The 17,377-nt window shown below is 41.4% G+C and overlaps 1 pseudogene; it reads right to left on the reverse strand.

The window, feature by feature from the left end:
• Positions 1–636: 636 nt before the first annotated feature.
• On the reverse strand, positions 637–4,578 carry LOC101683694 (annotated as a pseudogene).
• Positions 4,579–17,377: the final 12,799 nt, after the last annotated feature.

The following is a 17,377-nucleotide window of genomic DNA, read 5'->3' on the forward strand; positions in this document are numbered from 1 at the left end:
CCTGCAGTCCATTCCAGTTCCCTCCCAAGCATAGGACAAGAAACATAAAGGAAATCTGGCTCTCCACTGATGACTAACCTTTGGTGCTTTGTGGACTTGCATTCCATTTTTAGCCTAACGGGGACACCATATTTTGGCACAAGCTCTTGGGACTCTGACCGTCGCAGACTCTGCTGTATAATCTTTGACAGTATGAGTCCTCTGACTTAATTTCTTTCTTGTCCTGGAGCAAGTGGGGGGGGGGGTTGGTGGGAGGACTCCAGTGTAGAATGACCATCCTTCAAGACCCAAGGAAAAAACACATGATTGTTTGCTCCTTCCACTCCTTCTCTTTCTCTTATTTTTTTTTTCTCATTAAACTTTTGTTTTAATAGGTCTCAAAATTCTGTGACAGATTTTTGGTCAAGTTGTTTCCATTAAAAAGTACTGATTTTAAAAAACTAATAACTTAAAACTGCCACACACACACAAAAGCAAATGGTCCACAAAACATTCTCCTTTCCTCCTGGAGGTTTTATGATGCATCGTTATCATTTGCCAGGCTTTTACTATTAAACTTAAATGGCCAACTAACACAAACAGTTCTGAGACCCTTCTCCCACCACTGATTCAGACTGGGGTGGCAGGTATTGGGGATAACATTCATTTAGCCTTCTGAACTTTCTGGGCAGACTTGGTGACCTTGACAGCTCCAGCTGTCTTCTTGTCCACTGCTTTGATGACACCCACAGCAATCGTCTGTCTTGTCACGGACAGCAAAACCACCCAGAGCAGGACAGTCAGAGAAGCTCTCAACACACATAGGCTTGCCAGGAACCATATCAACAATGGCAGCATCACCAGATTTCAAGAACTTGGGACCATCTTCTAGCTTTTTTCCGGAATGACAATCTATCTTCTCCTTCAGCTCAGCAAACTTGCAAGCGATGTGAGCTGTGTGACAGTTCAGCACAGGTGCATCTCCAGCACTAATTTGGCCTGGATTTCACCTGAGCCGTGAAGCCAGCTCCTTCCATTGGTGTGTCGTTTTTGCTGTCACCGGCCACATTGCCACGACAAACATCTTTGACAGATACGTTCATGACATTGAAGCCCACGTTGTCCCCAGGAAGAGCCTCACTCAAAGCTTCATGGTGCATTTAAAAAGACTTGACTTCAGTTGTAACACTGACTGGAGCGAAGGTGACCACCATGCCAGGTTTAAGAACACCAGTCTCTCGGGACATCTGGGTGGCTCAGTTGGTTAAGCAGCTGCTTTTGGCTCAGGTCATGATCCCAGCATCCTGGGATCGAGTCCCACATCAGGCTCCTTGCTCGGCAGGGAGCCTGCTTCTCCCTCTGCCTCTGCCTGCCATTCTGTCTGCCTATGCTCGCTCTCTCCCCCTCTCTCTCTCTGATAAATAAATAAAGTCTTTAAAAAAGAACACCAGTCTCCACCCGGCCCACAGGGACAGTACCAATACTACCAATTTTGTAGACGTCCTGGAGAGGCAGACCAAAGGGCTTGTCAGTTGGATGAGTTGGTGGCAGAATGCAATCCAGAGCTTCCAGCAGGGTGGTTCCCCTGGCATTCCCGTCTTTGCGGGTGACTTTCCATCCCTTGAACCAAGGCATGCTAGCCCTGGGCTCCAGCATATTGTCACCATTCTAACCAGAAATTGGCACAGATGCTACTGTGTCGGGGTTGCAGCCAATTTTCTTAATGTAGGTGCTGACTTCCTTAATGATTTCCTCGTATCTCTTCTGGCTGTAGAGTAGCTCAGTGGAATCCATTTTGTTAACACCAACAATTAGTTGTTTTACACCCAGTGTGTAAGCCAGAAGGGAATGCTCATGGATCCGCCCATTCTTGGATATATCTGCTTCAAATTCACCAATGCCAACAGCAACAATCAGGATGGCACAGCCAGCCTAGGATGTGCCTGAAATCATGTAATTGATAAAGTCTCTGTGTCCTGGAGCATCAGTGATGGTCACATAATACTTGCTGGTCTCGAATTTCCACAGGGAGATATCAGTGGTGATACTATGTTCACGTTCAGCTTTCAGTTTATCCAAGACGAGGCGTATTTGAAAGAGTCTTTTCCCTTCTCAGCAGCCTCCTTCTCGAATTTTTCGATAATTCTTTTGTCGATCCCACCACATTTGTAGATCACATGACCAGGAGTGGTAGACTTGCCCAAATCTACGTGTCCAATGACGACAATGTTGATATGAGTCTTTTCCTTTCCCGTTCTGGTTTAGGTTGAGCGGTGGTTTTCACGACACCTGTGTTCTGGCAGCAAATCCGTTGCGGAAAGATCTCTTTCTCTTATTTGAATGTACTCTTCAACATCACCCATCAATTACTGAACAGCAATTGCTTGCATGCCATTGAGTAATTTTATTGATTCCATTCTTTTGACACTTCACTCTTTTAAGCACCTTCTTATGAGAAAGATTCTGAAATAAAACCACCACAGTTTCATACTGAGGGTTATACATCAATAAAATCCTCAACCAAATATGAATGCAATTAGTACCTTTATAAATGCCTTTTGGAGATGCACATGGTGCTCCAAGATTGCTTGAAAGAGTTGCTTGACTCAATTGGAAAAATACGGTAGAAAGGACCATTTCTAGACAAAGGAAGCACGTCTAAGGACCCTGAGATGCTCGAGGAATGAATGGCCTTACAGAGGAATCTTAGAAGGAACATGGACTCTGCCCAGGGAGAGCTGGTAAGCAAGGACTAGATTCTTCAAAACCTTTTAGGTCATAGCAGCATTTTGGTTGCCGATGAAAAGTCAGTGAGACATTTTAAGTACAGAATGACATAATTTGCTTTAAAAAGCCTTTCTTTTAGGGGCAATTTTAAACACATAAAAAATAGAAAAATATAATGAAGCCTTGTGTGCCCATCAACTAACATTTTTTGACTCACATTTAATCATGTTTCCTCATAACCCAAACCACGTTCCCTTGTTTCTCATCACATTTATTTTGAAGTAAAACCCAAGACATCCTATCATTATCTTACTCAGCAGATCTCTAAAAGTCAAGGACTCTGTCTTCAAAAATAAACATGGATACCTAAAAAACCCCAATAACTCATATTTCTTAATATTATCAAATATCCATCCGGCGTTCAAAGTTTCCCGGGTGTATCATGTGGGTTGTGTAGGTATGTATATGTGTGTGTCTGTGTGTGTACATGTGTGCGAGTATGTATGTGTGCATGGGTAGGTATATGTGTATGTGTGAGTGTATGTGTGCGAGTGTATACGTGCGTGGGTGTAGGTATGTATGTGTGTGTGTGTACAGTTTCTTCAAGGTCCAGCTAAGATTTATACATTGCAATTATTGCTATTTCTCTTAGGTCTCTTTTAATGTATGCATCCTTCTACCATCTCTATTTCTATTCCTTGCAATTTGTTGTTAAGGAATTCATGTTATTTATGACATCATGTCCCCCACCATCTGAGTGTTGAACAGTGTATCTCCATGGTGGCTTTAGCCAGTCCCTCTGCCCCCATATTTTCTGAAAATTGGTAGTTAGATCTCTGGATCCTGTTCCTTTGCATATTCAATTTCTGGTAAGAAGACTTCATAGGTGGTGGTCTGACCCTCAGAAGGCATATAATTGTCTATTTTTACCCCCTTTTCACAGCCATGGGTGATCATTGTCTACGTCATGAATTTACTGGAGTTTAAAAAATAGTGATGTGTGAATTCTACCATTTTTTTTCTTCATTCAATAGGTAGGATGGTTCACAAATGAGAATTTCCTCGTCAGTGATTTGGTTTCCCCGTGGTCCAGTCCCCCAGGAGAGGCAGGACAAGAGCTTCCTCCATTCTCACACTTCATCTTCTTACAATAACGCGTCGGTCCTCCAAATTCCTGTGAAGATGAACAATTTTTTTTTTGTTTTTGTTTTTGTTTGTTTTGTCTTTAGCATCCATAAAAATTCATGGATTTAAATGTATTTGTTTGTTTTAATCCATTGTGCTTATTATCCTTATTGAGGCTCTGGAGCCCGGAAGAGCCGTCCGCAGTAGGTCTTAGGACTACTGAGGATTTCTACCTCAATCCTCAGTTGAGAACTGGAAACGGGGTGTCGTAGAAGGAGGAGTGAAGCGTGCACAAAACCCTTTGGCTTATCTCTTTGATTTGTTTCTGAAATATTCATCTCATCCCAATCAAAGAATGTAGGAGTGATCTGGCCCACAGAGAGAAGGGAGGCAGTTCTAAGTGTGGAAAAGTCAGAGAACAAGGACATCATATTAAGGTTTGTTTTGTTTTGTTTTTTTGGTGATATGTAACTCACCACAAACCCAGTGGCTTAAAAGAACCCTCATTTTTTTTAAAAAAAATTCTTATAGTTTTCATGCGTCAGGCATCTGGGTACACCTTAGCTTGACCCTCTGCTCAGTGTCTCACCGGTCTGCAATCGAGGAAGGTGTTGACTGCGGCCGCATTCTTAGCTGAGCCTTGAGGTCCTCCTCCTGAGCGCACTGGCCACTGGATGAGTTTAGTTCCTTATAATTGTAATACCGAAGCCCAGAGCTGCTGGAGGTTGTCCCCTGTTCCTGCCACATGCCTTCTTCACAAAAATGCTAGTTTTCTTCTTCAAGTCCAACAAGAGAATCTAGTACTTTGAGTCTAGATACTTTCTGAAAGAGATGGCCTTATTAGGTCAAGCCCCCCCCCCCCAGATAATTTCCCTTTTCATTAAGTCAACTGAGTTTTATTTATTTATTTTTTAAGATTTTATTTATCAATTTGAGCAAGATAGTGACAGAGATAGCGACAGAGAGAGAACAAGCAGGGAGCAGTGGGAGAAGCAGGCTCCCTCCTAAGCAGGGAGCCTGATGCAGAGCCTCAGTCCCAGGACCCTGGGATCATGACCTGAGCCAAAAGCAGATGCTTAACTGACGGAACCATCCAGGCACCCCCTGGTTAGAGTTTTAAATTGTATCTACAAAATCTTTACACTGTTGCCATATAGTATAACTTAATCAAGGACATGATATCATGTCATGTTCACAGGGAAGAGGATAAGACAAGAGCATGACTCATTGGGAGCCATCTTAGAAATCTGCCTACCTCAGCTCTTTGTAGCTGTTGAGTAAAAAAAAAATTTTTTTCCTCCTTCAAATGTTCTTCTAGGTGGCCTAAGAATTAAATCACATGAGACACATTAGCAAGAGAAAATCAAATGTGATGTCCTAAATGTAGGAATCCCACATACATGAGAGGTTCAAAGACAGAGCAGTGGAAGGAGACAAAAATACCTTCCTGAGTTAAGAAACTGAACAAAGGTCCAGGGCTTCAAAGGGGAGGAGGGCGATTCACAGGCAAGAAGAAGAGGAGGTCTTTGGTAATTGTTTTCTTTGCCACACCGATGGGTCATTCAGATAAAATCTCTCTCTGGTAATAACTCTTATTCTGAGAAAGACCTCCCAATTTACATTCTTCTAGGTAGTGAAGGCAGGGGCAAAAGTTTCTCTTGAGTCTGCAGAGACTTGGTTTCCTTCAGGTCAAAACAGCGCATCCACCAGAGTGGCATATTTGGGGTAGAATTCATAGCTTTCTCATGGATTCACTCACTCTCTTGCTGGGTCCCAAACCTGTCCCATCTCAGAGCCTCAATTTTCCTGCCTAAACAATGAAAGAACTCAATTAGATTATTCATAATGCTCTCCCAGCATTAACATTCAAGCGACTAACAGATCTGCTGTTCTCACACTTTAATGAATGTTGGTTCCTTTGCTTAATAGCCACGCTTCTCCACAAAATAAAAAAGGAAAGACATGTTCCCAAATCAGCCGCTATAAAGAAACAGACTTGTAAATTATTAAATAAGCTCTGTGGCTTTGGTGGCTGGTTTTTACACAGATCATAAGTCAGTCATTGAGTTTAAAAGACTTGATATGCTTACATGCAGGTTTACAGAATCCATAAATTTGCCTTTTAAAGGTAAAATACTAATTTGACAGGACACATTCATGTGTTCTTTTTGGTTCATTCTAGGAATAAAAACATGCGAACAAACCTTATCATTGTTTTATAGAAATCGCAACAGACGCTACAGTCAGTAATTTTTAGTAAGAGCAATAGCATAATTAGCAGGAAACCTAGTTGATAAAATATCTGTTTAATTTAAGCAATTGGTATACGACTTTTCAAATAATCAGATTAAAGTTAAATACAGCATTTGGAATTATTTTTATGTGTACTTTAGGGCTCTATAAAATAAGAAAATGTAATATTCAAACATTTAAAATAGAATCCTGGGGAGATTGCCCAAATTTAGTAGCTAATGTAACACAATGCCACCTCGACTCCCAACATTCTTCCTTTTCTGCTTTTAGACATTTGAAGAAATGATAATGGAAAACAGACCATGGCATAGTCCGGGAGAATAAAGATTTGTAGGAGGGCATACAAGTTGACCTACGACAGTGGCACCAGGAGGGCTCAGTCAGTTAAGCATCTGCCTTAGACTCAAGTTGATCTTAGGGTCCTAGGATTCGGCCTCCCGTTCTGCTCAGCAGGGGATCTGATTCTCCCCCTCCTTTTGCTGTTCCCCCAGCTCATGCTCTCTCTCTCTCTCTCTCTCGCTCGCTCGCTTGCTCGCTCTCTCTCTCTCAAACAAATAAATAAAATCTTTAAAAAATTTTGATCTAATTGTCTTAGGTCAATTTTTTTTAAAGGTTTTATTTATTTATTTGACAGACAGAGATCACAAGTAGGCAGAGAGGCAGGCAGAGAGAGAGGGGGAAGCAGGCTCCCCACTGAGCAGAGAGCCCGATGCGGGTCTCAATCCCAGGACCCTGAGATCATGACCTGAGCTGAAGGCAGAGGCTTAACCACTGAGCCACCCAGGCGACCCAGGCCAATTTTTTTCTTAAAGATACTTGTTGGTAGCCTTCAAAAGTTAGCAGTAGAAAAAAGTTCCAAGTCCTCCCAACTTTGCTACAGGACGGTGCATTAAAATGAGAGCAGTTTCGCGCTCGCTTCGGCAGCACATATACTAAAATGAAAGCAGTTTCAGCCTGAATATACAGTTGACCCTTGAACAATATGGATTTGAACTGTGTAGAACCACTTACATGTGGATTTTTTTCAATAAATACAATACAATACTCTAAATGTATTTTTTAAAATATTTTATTTAATTCTTTCTCAGGGAGAGAGAGAGAACACAAGCAGGGGGAGTGGCAGGCAGAGGGAGAAGCAGGCTCCCAGCTGAGCAGGGAGTCCCATGCAGAGCTCGATCCCAGGACCATGAGATCATGACCCAAACTGAAGGCAGATGCTTAACTGACTGCGCCACGCAGGCATCCCTCTCCCCTATAGTTTTCTTAATAGCATTTTCTTTTCTCTGGCTTACTTAATTGTGAGAGTACAGTCTATAACGCATATAATGTACAGACTATGTGTTCATCAGCTCTTCACGGTACTGGTAAGCCTTCTGGCCCACAGGAGGCTTTTAGCAGCTCAGTGTTAAGGGAGTCAAAGTTATATGGTGCCCTTAACTCCGCTATTCAAGAATCAACTCACTAGTGAAGCAGACAGAAAAGCAGGCTTCTAGCCTATCCTGGAATCTCAGTAAGGTCCCAGCTGTCTCCTCCTAGACCAGGGTTTCTCATCCTGGGCACTACTGACATTGTAAACTGGATGATCCTCGCTTGGTGCTTGTCTTGTGCATGTGGGAGGTTTAGCATCTTTCCTGGCCTTTACCTGCTGGATGCCAAGCCTTTGTCTATCCCCTTCCCTAAGTTGGAGGCGGTCAATGAGTACTTGCAGAGAGAATAAATGCTGGTAAAGGTATGGAAGGAATAGCAAGGCATGGGGGTGTGTGTGTGGAAATCAACAGTTGTGCTCTGTGATATTGTGGTTTCTAAGAAATACACCTATTTGGCTATTCATTTCTGATATATACTTGGTCTTCATCCATGGTTCCTGGCTCACAGCTCCCTAAACCCTTGGGACCCCCTGAGCAGAAGAGCAATAGAGAATATTCTGTTTGGTCTCTTGTCCTCAGCTTCTGGAAACACTTCAGAGCCATGAAGGTGAAATGGGTGTCTGATTATCCATAACAAGCCCCTTTCTACCAAAACCGGATTTATATTAATGAAGTGACTTTTGGAGAGACCCTAAAGATGGGGGCTGGTTTCTAGGGGGAACCAATGAGTTAATCAATCGTACCTATGTAATGAAGCCTACATAAAAACCCACAAGGAGGGGGCTGGGAGAGCTTCCAGGTTGTGGAACCAGAAGGCTTCCATGTGCTACTGTGCTGAGCCCCAAACTGCCTAAGGACAGAAGCTCCTTTGTTTGAGACCTTGGCCTCTGTATATCTTCATCTGGCTGACGTGTATCCTTCAATAGGCTTTGCAATAAATTGGTGGTCTAGTGAGTAAACAGATTTCCTGAGATCCGTGAATCATGAGCCATTTTAGCAACTGAATTGAGCCCAAGGAACCCCTGATTTATAGCCAGTCCACCAGAGATGCAGGTAACAGCTTGAAGTTGTGGTTGGCATACTGAGTTGGATGGGGTTGTTGAAACCTCCAGGTAGTTGATGAGTCAGAAGTACAGGTAACAATGTGGGCTTGAGATGAGTTTCTAAAGCAGAGGAAGACCTTCTGGGGGCTGAGCCCTTGACCTGTGGAATCTGCTGCTGTCTCAGGGTAGACAACTGCTGCTGTCGGAACTGAGTTGAATTCTCAGACAACCTACTGGTATCCATGAATTGCTTTTTGGTGTGGGGAAACACACACACCCATGCATGCACACACATACACATATTAGAATGGTGTCCAGGAGTCCAAAAGATACTGTAAAATAAAGGATCTATGACCTGGAAATGCAACAACTGTGAGGCAGGTGGTGCTGGCGTGATCATCTAAGGACTGGGTGGTCCTGGTTTTTTTGGAATGAGCTCAGCAATCTGGGGTGCTTTAAGCAGGTGCCCACTCTGAGCTCTTGTATCAAGATTCAGGAAGCATGTATGCTAAGTTAACCCAAAGGTTTTTTATTTCTCTAGACTTCATACCTTGGTAGTTCCTATTCATACAGAATAAGAATTTCCAAAAGAGCTTAGGTCTTAAACTCACTGCCTAGGAGAAATGTTCCCTAAAATCATCTCTTATTGAATATAGGCTTACCTAAGTATTTTTAGAAGTTGTTTTGCGGATTGCTGCAGGGAATTTGCATGTACAATGGATGCAGTATTTGAAAACAACTTAAGCCAGAATGAATTCTGAGAGCACTAGAAGAGTCAGCTGGTCTTCGATATTCCATCCTCCCAAAAGTGTTCACAGATGAAACGTGGCCTTCCCACAGCACTGACTGGGGGTCACGTCTATTGATTGTCAGACGTTACTGAACAGCTACCCTGTGAAAGAAGCTGGTCAGCGATGAATTGGCTCCCTTTGCTATTTGTCACTGACACTTCTTTTTAAAATGAATTAAAAAAATGTACTGATATGGTGCGTAGTGTTGTCTCTACCATGCTTCATGGGGTGAATGAATTGTTAATACTGGTCTCACTTGAAATTCAAGAAATTAACAGACCAAGTAGATTAATTCAATCAAGACAATAACTGAAGATGAATAGAACAGGGTTCCAAATGTGAACCCTGAATGAGCTACAATATATTTCAATTGAGTTCAGCAAACATTCATATCACTTACCAAAATTCATCATGGAATTTACCCTGAAGTCCGTGAAGAGTGAGCTTGAACTCAGGAGAAGTCACTTCTGGGGGCAGCAGAAGCTTCCAGGGGAATGCCTAAAACTACTTTGAACCCTCTCGTTTTATCTTCAGTATGCCTAGGGATTTTATTCCATTCCAGAAAAACATCATGCATTTATAATAGTTAAGATGTTTACTTCTTCCCTCAAATATTAAGGCATATTGACATTTCAGAAGCACTTCACATGTTGATATAGTTTTGAGAAACTCCGTATCTTGTGTTCACACCTCTCCCATATACATACCAGTTGGGGACACATAGGGACCCTGGGGGTGAACTGCCACCTGGGGGTGGCAACAAAAACACTGAGAAACCATAGTCTTCCCCTCAAGATGCTTAAATCTGGTATTGATGCTTATAGTTGATAATGACCATGTACTTAGTCCTGGGATCAAGGCTTTGATGTGCATCATCTCATTTATTTAATCTTTACAATAATTTTGTAAGGTATTAATGGTGATGACAAGTATGTATGTATGTATCTGTCTTATACTGAGAGTGCTCAGGCAACTCAGCCAAAGTCATGAAGCCAGAAAGTGATAAAACCAGAATTTGGACCCAGAAATTCTGGCTGCAGAGGCCACCCCTCCCTATATAGACTGGGCCCCTTATTCTCAAAATCCAGTGAAAATGAGAGAATTCAGTTAGTTATGGGGAAAATATTCTAACGTGTATTGCTTTTCTAAATCTCATTTTAAATTATCAAAGAAAAATATTCTTACTATGGAATGCTTATGAATTTTAGGTGTACAGTATGATGACCTTTGGCAAATTCTTCCATCTGTCTGATTCATACCCTTTAGGATATGGACCATTGTCCTCATCCCCAGAAATTTTCTGACAGTATTTTTCTTACCCGACCTTGAAACCCCAGAAAACATCTGCTGTTCTGATTTCTACCACAATAGAGGAGTCTGGTCTGCTCAAAGATTACTTATTAGTGGACTTGTACAGTATGTACCTCATTGCATTGGGCTTCTTTTACTCAGCATTGAATTTTTGAGATCTGTCTGTATTGTTTTTGGTGTCAGTCATTATTGACTTTTATGGCTGTGTTTATAATTTCTACTCATCTATTTCTTTTTTTTTAAGATTGTATTGATTTATTTGAGAGAGGGAGAGCAAGAGTGGGGAGAGGAGCAGAGGGAGAGGGAGAAGCAAAAGAGAGCCTGACTTGGGGCTCCATCCCAGGACCCTGAGATCATGACCTGAGCCGAAGTCAGACACTTAACCGACTGAGCCACTCAGATGCCCCTCCTCTTCTATTTCTTTAAGTGAGGAAGGATTTTTTATCTGCCTGTGAGATTTAAAGCCCTAAAAGGGGACTCAACAGAAAGAGGTCAATAGGTCTTCAAGGTCTGTGTGCTACAGGTGTCTGTTACTGGCCTGACCTGGTCCATTCTTGCACACGCTCCTTCTGCTGGCTTTGCTCTCTGAGCCCAACCCCTGGGCCACAGCAGCTGGTGGGTGAAGGACCCATGCATATGCTAAAGGTATGTGCTAGTCTGGACCCAAGGGAAGATAACTGACTTCTGAGATTCTCTGATGCGACATAGTGTCCAAAAAGAAAGCCTCATATTTTACAATGAACAATGGAATCCATTAAATCTATGCTTGGAAAATGGATATGCAAAGCAAACAAGTGACTAAAACAAGCAATCCATTGGAATTGTGTTTAGGTCCTGTGATGCTGGGTTATTGCTCTGGTTCTCTAGGGTCCAGAGCGATCTGGCCGTCTCACTGTCTCACACCAGACGTACTTCCGATGACCCCCTAAGACGGAGTGGAACAGAGATGAGCAGGAGTGTTGGGGACAATGTGGGGAGGTGCGGGCACTAGCAGTGGCTCAGAGCTTGGACGTTCATTGAGTGGGGCACAATAATTAAGCCAGTAGTCATGTAGTAGAGGAGAGGGCAATGATATTGTGCAGATAAATCGCATTCAAATTAGAGAATTCTTAAAAGCCAGAGTGAGGAGTTTATACTTAATTTCTTAGGCACTGGGGAGCCATTTCGAGCAGAGTGGAACAGCCCTCCAGGACAAATAGTGTGGCTGAAAACTTTATTACGAAGAGTGAAAGGAAGCCGGCAGCACACAGATCTCAGAAAGCCGTGATTTCACTTCTTGTTGGAAGAATTTCTTTGGTTCTTTTTCCTCATGGTGCGTGTGTGTGCTTGTGTGCGCGAGTGTGTATGTGTGTGTAATGGACCTGAAATTAGCTTCTTTGCAGCTTTTAAGCATCATTAACCTCACTGTGTTCAAATCTTTAAGTTTGTTATGCTCTAGACCTTAAGCCAAGACACAAATAAACCCAATTAGGCTAGTAATAGCCTTGGATTAAATTATATTAACTATTAAGAGAACACAATTTACACATAGTCAGCATGTTTGATTCTTGTTGTAAAGAAAATTCTGAAATGGTAACTTAATATTGAAACCTGAGAGAAAACAAATCTGCATAATATAATCAAATCGCTTTTACTTTGGGATCCAGATGGGTTGCAGGTAGTGGAATTATTACAGAAACAAACTGTGCTAACGTTTTTTCCAAGTCAGGGCACGAGAATGAGGAAAAAGTAGGTTTCTTGGTTTGGAGGCAACAAGCGTGCTTAGGTGTCAACTGTAATTAAAATAAGAAACTAGGGGTGCCTGGGTGGCTCAGTTGGTTAAGGGGCCAGGTGTTGGTTTTGGCTGGGGGCATGATCTCAGGGTCCTGGGATTGAGCTCCACATCATCCTCATTGGGCTCATGCTCTGTGGAGAGCCTGCAAGAGCATTCTCTCTCTGCCTCTCCCCTCCAAAATAAACACATCTTTTCATAAAAAAGAAACTAATACACATTCATCTTTGTGTCTCTGAGATGGAAGAAAAGTATGGGGAAAAGGAAAACAACCTATTCCACATTTGGGATGATCATGTTATAAGAAGAGTAAGTGAAATTGTAGGGGAGAAAATAATCAAGAAGGTTTTCCACATTTACTTACTTTTTCCTCTTCTACTTTTAACCTTGTTCTGAATCTGCCTCTAGAATGATGGGGACTTGAGGTAAAACATCCATTATCATTGTCATCAGCATCTTTATCACTGTGATCACGTATGTTCGAGTGTTTTTCTCATGTTCTTTGTTGTAATATGCTATTTAAGTGCATAGTTCAAATGTAAATATAAGTAAATATGTAGCTGGAAAAACCTCTAATAACACACAATAGCAGAGTATGAATATCAAATATCTTCTACAGATAACATGTGCATCTCCAGGATTTTAGAAACATAGTGACCAAAGACCAGGAGAATCAATACCATTTCTAGAGATCGAAACTCAGCAGGTTTTAATAAAACATCCCCCTCTGATGTATGAGGGTTATTAAGATCTAAGTTAAGATGTTTAATCAGGGTTTTTTATAATAAACTGGTTTTCTTTATGGTCGAGAAGCAGTGCTGAGTACTGCTTTGTTGTGAGGCTGACTTGAGCGGGAGTCCTGGCTAAGAAATGCTTGGCCAGTGCTTTATCTTTCCAAGAACTTCCTCATCGGTAAACTAAGAATACTAATCGTGCCATCAGATCTTTCTTATGGGATTTTTGTGATAAATAAATAAGGTAGTGAAAATAAGGACAGTGTCTCGAACCTAGAAAGCCCTCAATTAGTCTTTATTATCCTCATCACCCTCATCACCAGAATTCATTACTGTCAGACTTTGTTAGGGGTTAAAGTTTGGAAAGAGATTTCATCCACGTACGGTGTTGTCCAGTTAGATAGGGTCTCGGGATATTTGGGCTCAGATATTACTTATCCACAGGTATTGGATTTGTCTGGCTTTTTACAATGACAAATCATGCCGTAATGATTATGCTTATAAATGTTTTAATGCATCTTGAGGCATATCTGTGTAAGATACTTTCATGACATCAACATTTGGGGACTAAATATTTATCAGCATTATATTAGTCATTTTTGTTTTGTTTATGTGCAAATGAGAAACTAGCATTAAGCTAGCTTAAATTAAAACAGTTATATATATTTCTCTGCATCAGTTATCAGATGGTTAAAGAACCAAGGCTTTGACACAGTGTCTACTGATTCGAGCTGGTAAGCCCTTTCTCTTCTTTACCGTAGCAACTTTGCTGCTTCTCCTGTATTTACTCATTCAGATGGACTTTAGAATCAATCTCTTCAATTCTAAAAAAACATAGCACGGGGGCTTTATGGGAATTTTATTGAATTGCTATTGGTGAGATTAATTATTAATTTGGGAAGATTAGATAGATTGGCAATATTGAATTTCAGTAAAACTTTATGGTTTCTTCTTATAGCCTTGGATTTTAAAAATTTATTCCTCAATATTTGATATGTATATATAATCTTCTTCATAATAAAATTTAATTGGTTGAAATGAATATATAGGAAAGACATTCTTTTGTAAATACTATTCACCTTTGATTCAAAACAATAAAAATACCAAACAATCAAAGGAAATTTATAGTGTCTAAGTATATTACATTCAGTATCCCATTTAATCGTCACAGAGATGTTTTAGATGTAATTATTTCTATTTTTATATTTTACCCATAAAGGGTGTGAGGCTTAAAAAGGTTATGAAATGTCCACAGTCAAACAGCAAGTGGCTAGGGTGTAGAGCATGTTTTTAACCCTCAGTGTATATAATCTCCTTTTATTTGGGATAAAAGGATGGTTTCTAAGAAATGTAAGTGGATTAGCATGCATTAACAGGTATTTTCTAGAAAATTGATACTTTATTCTTATAGATGATTAATCTTATCTCTTTTATAAGTTTCCACTTTCTCATTCTTCAGGGGAGATTATCACCACCCTTTTGGGGGGTGTGGGAAGGACCTGGCACGGGTAAAAGGGGGTTCCTACTCTCGTAGCTGCCATTCTGAAATTCTCATAGTTAAAAATGAGAATAGTTAAAAAATCTTTTCCTAAACCCACAGTCCCTGCAGTAAGGGTTGGTTTTAGTCAAAGAAAAATGTTTCTATTCTGTTTATTCTGTTCTGTATTCTGTATCTATTCTATGTCAACAGCTATTTAAATATCTGGAACAGAGTATGTTGAGGCAGTGGGTGTATGGAATAGTGTGTAGAATTTCAAAGCAAGCAAGGCAAAGGACCCAGAGAACACTTCACCTGTAGAAAGGGTGAGTTACAGCAACTCCGTGAGAGAAACAAAAGCAATTATCTACCTGTTATGGCCGGCCCAGTTTTCAGCATCGCTCCATGTGATCCTCAGTATCATGTTTCTTACAGAGTCACTGGACCTATTGGAACAGACCATTCGGTATTTCCTTGAATGCAGCGGAGGGCTATAAAAGGCTCCCGGGCCCCATCTCCAGTCTGGACTCGGGATGTCTGGCAAACCACTCCCAAGCTAATGGGTAAAACCCACTAGCCTTAGAATTGTTAGCTCAGCCCGGACTGGAAAACAATGGTGGCACTTAGCGGCCACTTAGAGTGGAGAGCACTCAACTTTTCTGTACAGTGTTTAATGAAACAGCTTTTCCTTCTTTCTGAAAAACAAAACGAAACAAAACAAAACAAAAACCTGTCCCACTCCTTAGTCAACTTCACAAAATTTTATTATGCAAGATTTAAGTACAAGGTTCCAGGACTAGAGCAATTTCTACCACTTGATCAACAGAACGCAGAGCTTGAACCTATGTTGTAGCAGATAATGAAAAACCCATACCTTCACTTTGCTGCTACAAGTACAAATCGCTGCCTTGAGTACCTTGACAGTGGAAAACTCCGCAGAATAAATAAAGCCCAGTCTGAGCCTTGCCGAACTGCCCAGGGCAAAAAAGTTTTGTTGACATGGTTTTAGGGACAATTCTGAGATGAATAATCACAGACAACACAGGCCTTTTTTGCTCTCCCTTAGAGAAAGGTTTTATAAGTTGGGAGAAAGGGCTAGGAATTGTCTCATGCAGTTGGCTCGCGGGGTCTCTGATCTTTTCTGATTTGATCATTTAACAGGTCGTCATTTGAGTTCCCCCAGGATTATTGCCCGCTGCTTATTTTTCACTATATCCGTGGCTGCAAACCTGTCTGTACTACCAGCATCCCTCGCCTGACCGGCGGGTCACTAACTCTCGGCCGGTCTTGCTTCCACTCAACATGCTGTCTCCTGAGCACACTCAGGCGGGTCTCCCATCGGCAGGGACCGTGATCTTTTCAAAGGCGGCCTTTTGAAAACTGTGCCTGTTGCTCTCAGGCCAGAGATCAACATCCTTCATCTGGCTTAGGAATCCTTGCTTCCTCTGGCAACTCACAGTTCTCCAAAAGTTTTTTTTAATATCTGCACCTCTATTGGCCAGCGTCGTCTCCTTGCCTCATTCTTCCGCCTGGTAGTGTTCTTACGATCTCCTAAGAATCACTCCTCAAGACGCCTGAGATACAGATAAACTCCCTTTTCTTGCGTGCTATCAAAGAGACAAATCCTTTTCTTGCAGGGACTTACATCAGTGTGTATTTAAATATGTATTCATGTGATAAGCTTTATTAATAGCTATCTTTTGTGCTACACTATAAAACAACATCTTTTTTGTTTTTCTAATATGAGATCCTAGCATCTAGCCGTATACGTCCCTTAGTGCATATTGATTAAATGAATAAGTAAATCTCCTTCTACCCAAATCAAAATATCTTTTGTTTTTTTCCCCCAAAGATCACGTTCTTAAAAAAAAAATAGTTTGTCTCAGGAGAATTTCAATTTATTCGGAATCCTTAGGTTAATTTTCCACATATAAAATATCTTTCATCATCTCTCCTGGCAAAGATAAAACGAAACTCAGATAATTTCATCTTCAAAGCGCTGATCTCATCACTTGTGTTCTTTCTGCAGTGATTACAAAAGTAACGGTATTTCTAATTTCCGGCCTTCAGTGCCCATCTTTTGTGTTTTAAAAATTCAGAAAATTTAATTGACTCCTAATGTTTGCAGGCTCACACCTGCCTTCCTCTTTCTTCAGAGCCTGAGCACTCCCCAACCCATTACTTAATGGGAATACTCATTGCAAGCTAATATTGAATAAATATTTTACGGAGCCGCTTGCAATCACTGTCACGTCGCTGATGTGTGGGTCGGCTCCACACGTGGCTGGAATACAAAATCTCGAAAAGGGCTCCCTGGCAAAGCAGATCTGTGACCGTCAGTGACAAGCCAACATGTTTCATCCTCTGCCTGCCTCTGGACATACAGAACACAGAGGCAAAGAGAAGCGATTGTATGGCCCTCGGCACGCCTGTTAGGAAGGCCACCAACAACCTGGCCTGGGGGAGTGCTATTGGAATAAAATACACTGAAAAATGGAGAGCAGCTCTCACAAGTTGTTATGTTTTTGCTCAGTCTGTTCTGCAGAGCACAGAATCAGGCATGGGAGAGAGTGGAAAAAGCACAGACCCGGAGATCTGGGTGTAGCTGGCAGATTCATTAAACTCACTGGAATGTGAGATTTTCTTTGGTAAAATGCAACTGGGATTTGTTGCTGGGATTTTTTTTTTTCTTTTTTTCAGTTTCCTTCTTCCCTTCCCCAGAAAAAGTTGTCCTGGAATGAGTTAAACAGGCAAGGAAGACTTTATTCAAGACCGTTATGATGGGGCGAAAGAGATTGA

This window comes from Mustela putorius, unplaced genomic scaffold (genome assembly GCF_011764305.1).
Source record: "Mustela putorius furo isolate JIRA1106 unplaced genomic scaffold, ASM1176430v1.1 tig00000592_pilon_pilon_pilon, whole genome shotgun sequence".
Lineage (NCBI taxonomy): Eukaryota > Metazoa > Chordata > Mammalia > Carnivora > Mustelidae > Mustela > Mustela putorius.